The sequence below is a fragment of the Piliocolobus tephrosceles genome, chromosome 17, assembly GCF_002776525.5.
Source record: "Piliocolobus tephrosceles isolate RC106 chromosome 17, ASM277652v3, whole genome shotgun sequence".
Lineage (NCBI taxonomy): Eukaryota > Metazoa > Chordata > Mammalia > Primates > Cercopithecidae > Piliocolobus > Piliocolobus tephrosceles.
Genome location: NC_045450.1, coordinates 2,872,577 through 2,878,576, shown reverse-complemented (window position 1 = coordinate 2,878,576; position 6,000 = coordinate 2,872,577).

Genomic DNA, 6,000 nt, shown 5'->3' with positions numbered 1-6,000 from the left:
AAAAAAAAAAAAAAAAAAAAAAAAAAAAAAAAAACTTGAAAATAGATACCAAATATTGGCAGCAGTCTTCCGTGGGTGTGGGACTACAGGGAGAGAGAAGGCAACTGTCACCACTTGATATAATCACAGAAAGGGAAAGCAGTTGGGGGTGATTTTTCTTTTTTTCTTTTTTGAGACGGAGTCTGGCTCTGTCGCCCAGGCTGGAGTGCGGTGGCCGGATCTCAGCTCTCTGCAAGCTCCGCCTCCCGGGTTTATGCCATTCTCCTGCCTCAGCCTCCCGAGTAGCTGGGACTACAGGCGCCCGCCTCGTCGCCCGGCTAGTTTTTTGTATTCTTTAGTAGAGACGGGGTTTCACCATATTAGCCAGGGTGGTCTCGATCTCCTGACCTCATGATCCGCCCGTCTCGGCCTCCCAAAGTGCTAGGATTACAGGCTTGAGCCACCGTGCCCGGCCGGGGGTGATTTTTCATTTGTGTCTGTATAGTTTTGAAAACTTTGCAGAAAACCTTACTGTGAATATTTACAGCTAAAATCGTATACACATACTTGATTTCCTAGAGGGATGTTTACACATGTGGAATTTCTGGGGTAAGTGTGCCCACGGGTACGGCTTTTGAGTAATATTGCCAAAATTGCCTTCATTTGTTTCGCCAGTGGGGGGCCAGTGCCTGCACCCTTGACTGCTCTTCATGATTGGGAGCTGGAATTTGATTAGTGATGTCTTTTTAAAACTTAATCGGCTGCGGCTGGGCGCAGTGGCTCACACCTGTAATCCCAACACTTTGGGAGGCCAAGGCCGGCAGATCACGAGGTCAGGAGATCAAGACCATCCCGGCTAACACGGTGAAACCCCCATCTCTACTAAAAATACAAAAAAATTAGCTGGGCGTGGTGGTGGGCTCCTGTAGTCCCAGCTACTTGGGAGGCTGAGGCAGGAGAATGGCAGGAACCCGGGAGGCGCAGCTTGCAGTGAGCCAAGATGGCACCACTGCATTCCAGCCTGGGCAACAGAGCAAGACTCCGTCTCCACAAAAAAAAAAAAAAAAAAAAAAGGGCCGGGAACGGTGGCTCACACCTGTAATCCCACCACTTTGGGAGGCTGGGGCGGGCTGATCACAAAGTCAGGAGATTGAGACCATTCTGCCCAACATGTTGAAACCCCATCTCTACTAAAAATATAAAAACTGGGCATGGTGATGCATGCCTGTAATCCCAGCTACTTGGGAGGCTGAGGCAGGAGAATCACTTTTACCAGTGAGTCGGAGGTTGGAGTCAGCTGAGATCTGGCCACTGCACTCCAGCCTTGTGACAGAGCGAGACTCCGTCTTAAAAAAAAATAGAAAAGAAAACCTGTCCCGGCCGGGCGCGGTGGCTCACGCCTGTAATCCCAGCACTTTGGGAGGCCAAGGCGGGTGGATCACAAGGGCAGGAGATCGAGACCACGGTGAAACCCCGTCTCTACTAAAAAAAAATAAAAATAAATTAGCTGGGCGCGGTTGCGGGTGCCTGTAGTCCCAGCTACTCGGGAGGCTGAGGCAGGAGAATGGTGTGAACCCAGGAGGCGGAGCTTGTAGTGAGCCGAGATCACGCCACTGCACTCCAGCCTTGTGACAGAGCGAGACTCCGTCTTAAAAAAAAAAAAATAGAAAAGAAAACCTGTTCCCTAGCCCACCCATGAGTCCCCCTCTGCTGGGAACCACAAGGTTGGGTCTACGTTCTAGTTTCTCTGTCCTTGGGGTAGCTCGAGTCAGTCTGACCTCAATCATCCTGTGTGCTCCCAGAGCACAGGACCCGCAGCTGCTGCACCTTTGCACACAGGAGCAAGCACTTGGCGCCCAGGAGGCTCAGGGGCCCTGGGGAAGCATCAGGCTCTCAGATTCCTGTAACTAGGTGTGGACACCCTCTTGGGCCTGGGATTACATCGGGAGCATCACTGAATTGGAAGAGCCAGACTCCATCCGCCCTGGAGATGTGGAGGTTGGAGGGAGCTGGCCCTGGCTCAAGGGCTCAGCCCACTTGGTACAGAACCCACCCAGAGGGGCAGATCTAGGGGAGCAGCTGTGGGCCCTCCACACTGTTGGGGAGACTCATAGGTCCACTCAAGTCCAGGGTAATTTGCACTCTGCCTTTTTTTCTTGTTTTTTGAGATGGAGTCTTGCTCTGTCACCCAGGCTGGGGTGCAGTGGTGCGATCTTGGCTCACTGCAACTTCCAGCTCCCGGGTCCAAGCGGATCTCCTGCCTCCGCCTCCCGAGTAGCCGGGATTTACAGGTGCCTGCCACCGCGTCTGGCTAATTTTTTGTATTTTTAGTAGAGATGGGGTTTCACCATGTTGGCCAGGACAGTCTCAACCTTGTGATCCACCGGGCTCAGCCTCCGAAAGTGCTGGGATTGCAGGCGTGAGCCACCGCACCCCGCCGCATTCTGCCTTTTCAAAGCCACCCCTGCACAGGTGGCGATGAAGGCTGCACAAGGATGTAGATACACTTCAGGCCATTGAACTGTACACTGAAAAAGTGTTACAACAGCACGTTTTATGCACACTTTACTCCATCCTGGCCGGGCGTGGTGGCTCATGCCTATAATCCCAGCACTTTGGGAAGCCGAGGCAGGCGGATCTTGAGGTCAGGAGATTGAGACCATCCTGGTGAACACAGTGAAACCCCATCTCTACTAAAACAAACAAACAAACAAACAAAAATTAGCCGGATGTGATGGCGGGCACCTGTAGTCCCAGCTACTCAGGAGGCTGAGGCAGAAGAATGGCGTGAACCCGGGAGGCAGGGCTTGCAGTGAGCCAAGTCCGTGCCACTGCACTCCAGCCTGGGCGACAGGGTGAGACTCTGTCTCAAAAAACGGTAAATGAATAAAAAATAAAAATAAATAAAAGTTCCATCCTGGCCAACGCGGCTCTGGCTCCAGGCTGTCACCCCATCCACCAAAGGATGCTACCCCAGATAGGGGTCCTCGGCCTGCTCAAGGCCTGTGCCATGATCGCTGTATACTGGGGTAGTAAACAGCCTCAGCTCTCGTCCATATCCTCCTCTTCTCCCCTCAGGACTACCCTTAACCTACTCAGGGATTTGGTCAAGGCCCATGTGCTCCCCAAGCCCAAGGTGACCCTGTTCAGGAGGCAAAGGTGGCACCAGGCCAGCCCCTGTCCAGCTAGTTTAGCACTGACAGCACCTACCAAACAGAGCCATTCACCTTGAAAAAAAAAAAAATCACTGCCAGCTGTGGTGACTCACACCTGTAATCCTAGTGCTCTGAGAGGCTGAGGTGAGAAGACTGCTTGAGCCCAGGAGTTCCCAAGAATATCCTGAGCAACATAGTCAGACCCGTCTCTACAAAAAAATAAAAAATTAGCCAAGTGTGGTAGTGCACGCCTATGTCCCAGCTACTTGGAGGCTGGGGCAGGAGGAACACTTGAGTGCAGAAGTTCAAGGCTGCAGTGAGCCACGACTGCACCACTGCACTCCAGCATGGGTGACAAAGCAAGATCGTCTCAAAAAGAAATAAGTAATTCTGGCCAGGCACAGAGGTTTATGCCTATGATCCCAGCACTTTGGGAGGCCGATGCGGGTGGATCACGAGGTCAGGAATCTAAGACCAGCCTGTTCAAGATGGTAAAACCGTCTCTACTAAAAATACAAAAATTAGCTAGGCATGGTGGCAGGCCCCTGTATTCCCAGCTAGTCAGGAGGCTGAGGCAGAGGTTGCAGTGAGCCAAGATCGCACCATCCACACTCTAGCCTGGGAGACAGCGAGACTCTGTCTCAAAAAAAAAAAAAAAAAAAAAAAATTTTTTTTTTTTTAATCACCAAATGTTCTGGAGAGGCCCCCTTCTCTTGTTCTCCTCCAGCCTGGGCTACAGGCCAAGGTGGTGCCCTGTGGGTGGAGACAAGGGCCTGTTCCACCTGACACTACAGACTTCTTCATATGGGAGGGATACACTTCCAAACCCATATACCTCCTAGTAGCCACCTTCAGCGAGATTTACTGGTACTGCTGTGGAAAAGAAGGACTCACTGTAATTAGATGAAAAAAGTGAAAACGTGGGTCTCCTATAGCGGACTCTGACAGCAGAACCTGGTGTGGGTTATTTGGGAGTAGAGAGAAGGGAGGGAGAACGAGCTGTTGTGGGTGGTTATCAGCAAAACTGCACTGGGGGCACGAAACTCAGTTTGGTCAGCACCACCTGGCAGGTGTACTAAGAGCCCACCCGACTGTCCCTGCATGGTAGAGAGGAAGGAGCACCTCTCCCCGCACGGTTGGTGCCCCGGACGGCTGCACCAGCATGAGGCTACCAGGGACGGCCGAGGACACTGATGCTGCATCCCAGGAGGACCTGTCCCCTTCAGCTGTAATCAGCAGATACAGGGGACAGGATGTGAGTACTGAAGGCCAGGGGCACAGCACCTTTTCTGTAAACCCCACGCCCTGACCAAAAGAAAAGAAAAAGGCAAAAAACAACTATTTGTCTACACATACAAATGTATGCCCAGATGGAAAAAGATCCAAACGATTCACAGTAGTAATGGCTCTGAGGGTGAGGCTGTCTGCTTAAGCCCCAGGGAAACCCAGGGTGCAAACCAACACTCATCACCCAGGCAGCCACAGCCATGACCACAACGTGGGCTTGGGAACCGGGAGCCCAGACCCAGCCACTCCCTCCCGGAAGACAGGAGGAAAGTTCACGTGCTAAGTAAGGACCCGAGTCCCACATGCAGGAAAAGGTGCAGGTGAGGGACACCAACGCGGGTGAGGGACACCAACAAGGGTGATGACTCCCAAGCACAGCATCAATCCCAAGTGACTCCTGCGCAGGGTGGCCCCTTCCACCCTCCTTTCCTTGGAGACAGCTGGCCGGGCAAGACCTGTGTCACAGGCTGGCAGAGCAGCCCACCTACCCATTTGTCCTCCTGGAGGGGATAGCCTCTGGCAGGAGAGCCCAGAGCAGGGACACCAGCTACATCATGATATTGGTGGCAAAAAGACCCAGACCACAGCACCTGTGTGTGCCCACTGAGCCAACCAGCTCAAAGGTGGCATCTGTACCTCTGCAGAAACAAAGCAGATGAGGATGACTATGTGTTAACAATGGAACCTCAGGAATTCCCTCCAAAAAATCTCCCACAAAGTGAAAAAGGGAAGGAGCTCCCATCATCTACACATTAGTTAGCAGTTACCCTTTTCAGAAGGGCTTCATTTTGGGTTTTTGTGATGTTTTGAGACACAGGCTCGCTGTCGCCCAGGCTGGATGCAATCTCGGCTCACTGCAACCTCCAGCTCCCGGGTTCAAGCGATTCTCCTGTCTCAGCCTCCCAAGTAGCTGTGATTACAGGTGTCCGCCACCATATCCGGCTAATTTTTGTAGTTTGGATAGAGATAGGATTTCACCATGTTGGCCAGGCTGATCTCGGAACTCCTGACCTCAAGTGATCTGCCTCCCAAAGTGCTGGGATTACAAGCGTGAGTCGCTGCACCCGGCCCTTCATTTTGGTATCTACCTGATGCAAAGCAGGTACATTAGAAAGAACTGAGAGGTGAGCAACATAATCAGCTCACACAGGACATGGGACAAACCACTTTTTTTTTCTTTTTTGAGACAGGGTTTTCCTCTGTCACCCAGGCTGGAGTGCAGTGGCGGAATCAAGGTTTGCCTCAGCCTCCTGGGCTCAAAAGATCCTCCTGCCTCAGCCTTCTGAGTAGTAGCTGGGACTACAGGCATGTGTCACCACGCCCAGCCCCATAGGTCTCTGTTTTGTGCTAGTACCTTCAAAAGGGGAAGTGCGGTGTAACTCACCTGAGTCCCAAGTTAAGGCTGTGGTAGCAGCTGACCAGACAAGACGGCTTTTCCTAAATAAATGAAGGCAGATGGGAGCCCTCCCTCCTCCCCATTGGAGATGGGCAGCTCAGACACTCAGAAGGTTGTGTGGGACCGAGCAAACAGCATGCACACATGGGTCCCGTCAGTCAGGTGCCGGGCATAGGAAGTGCC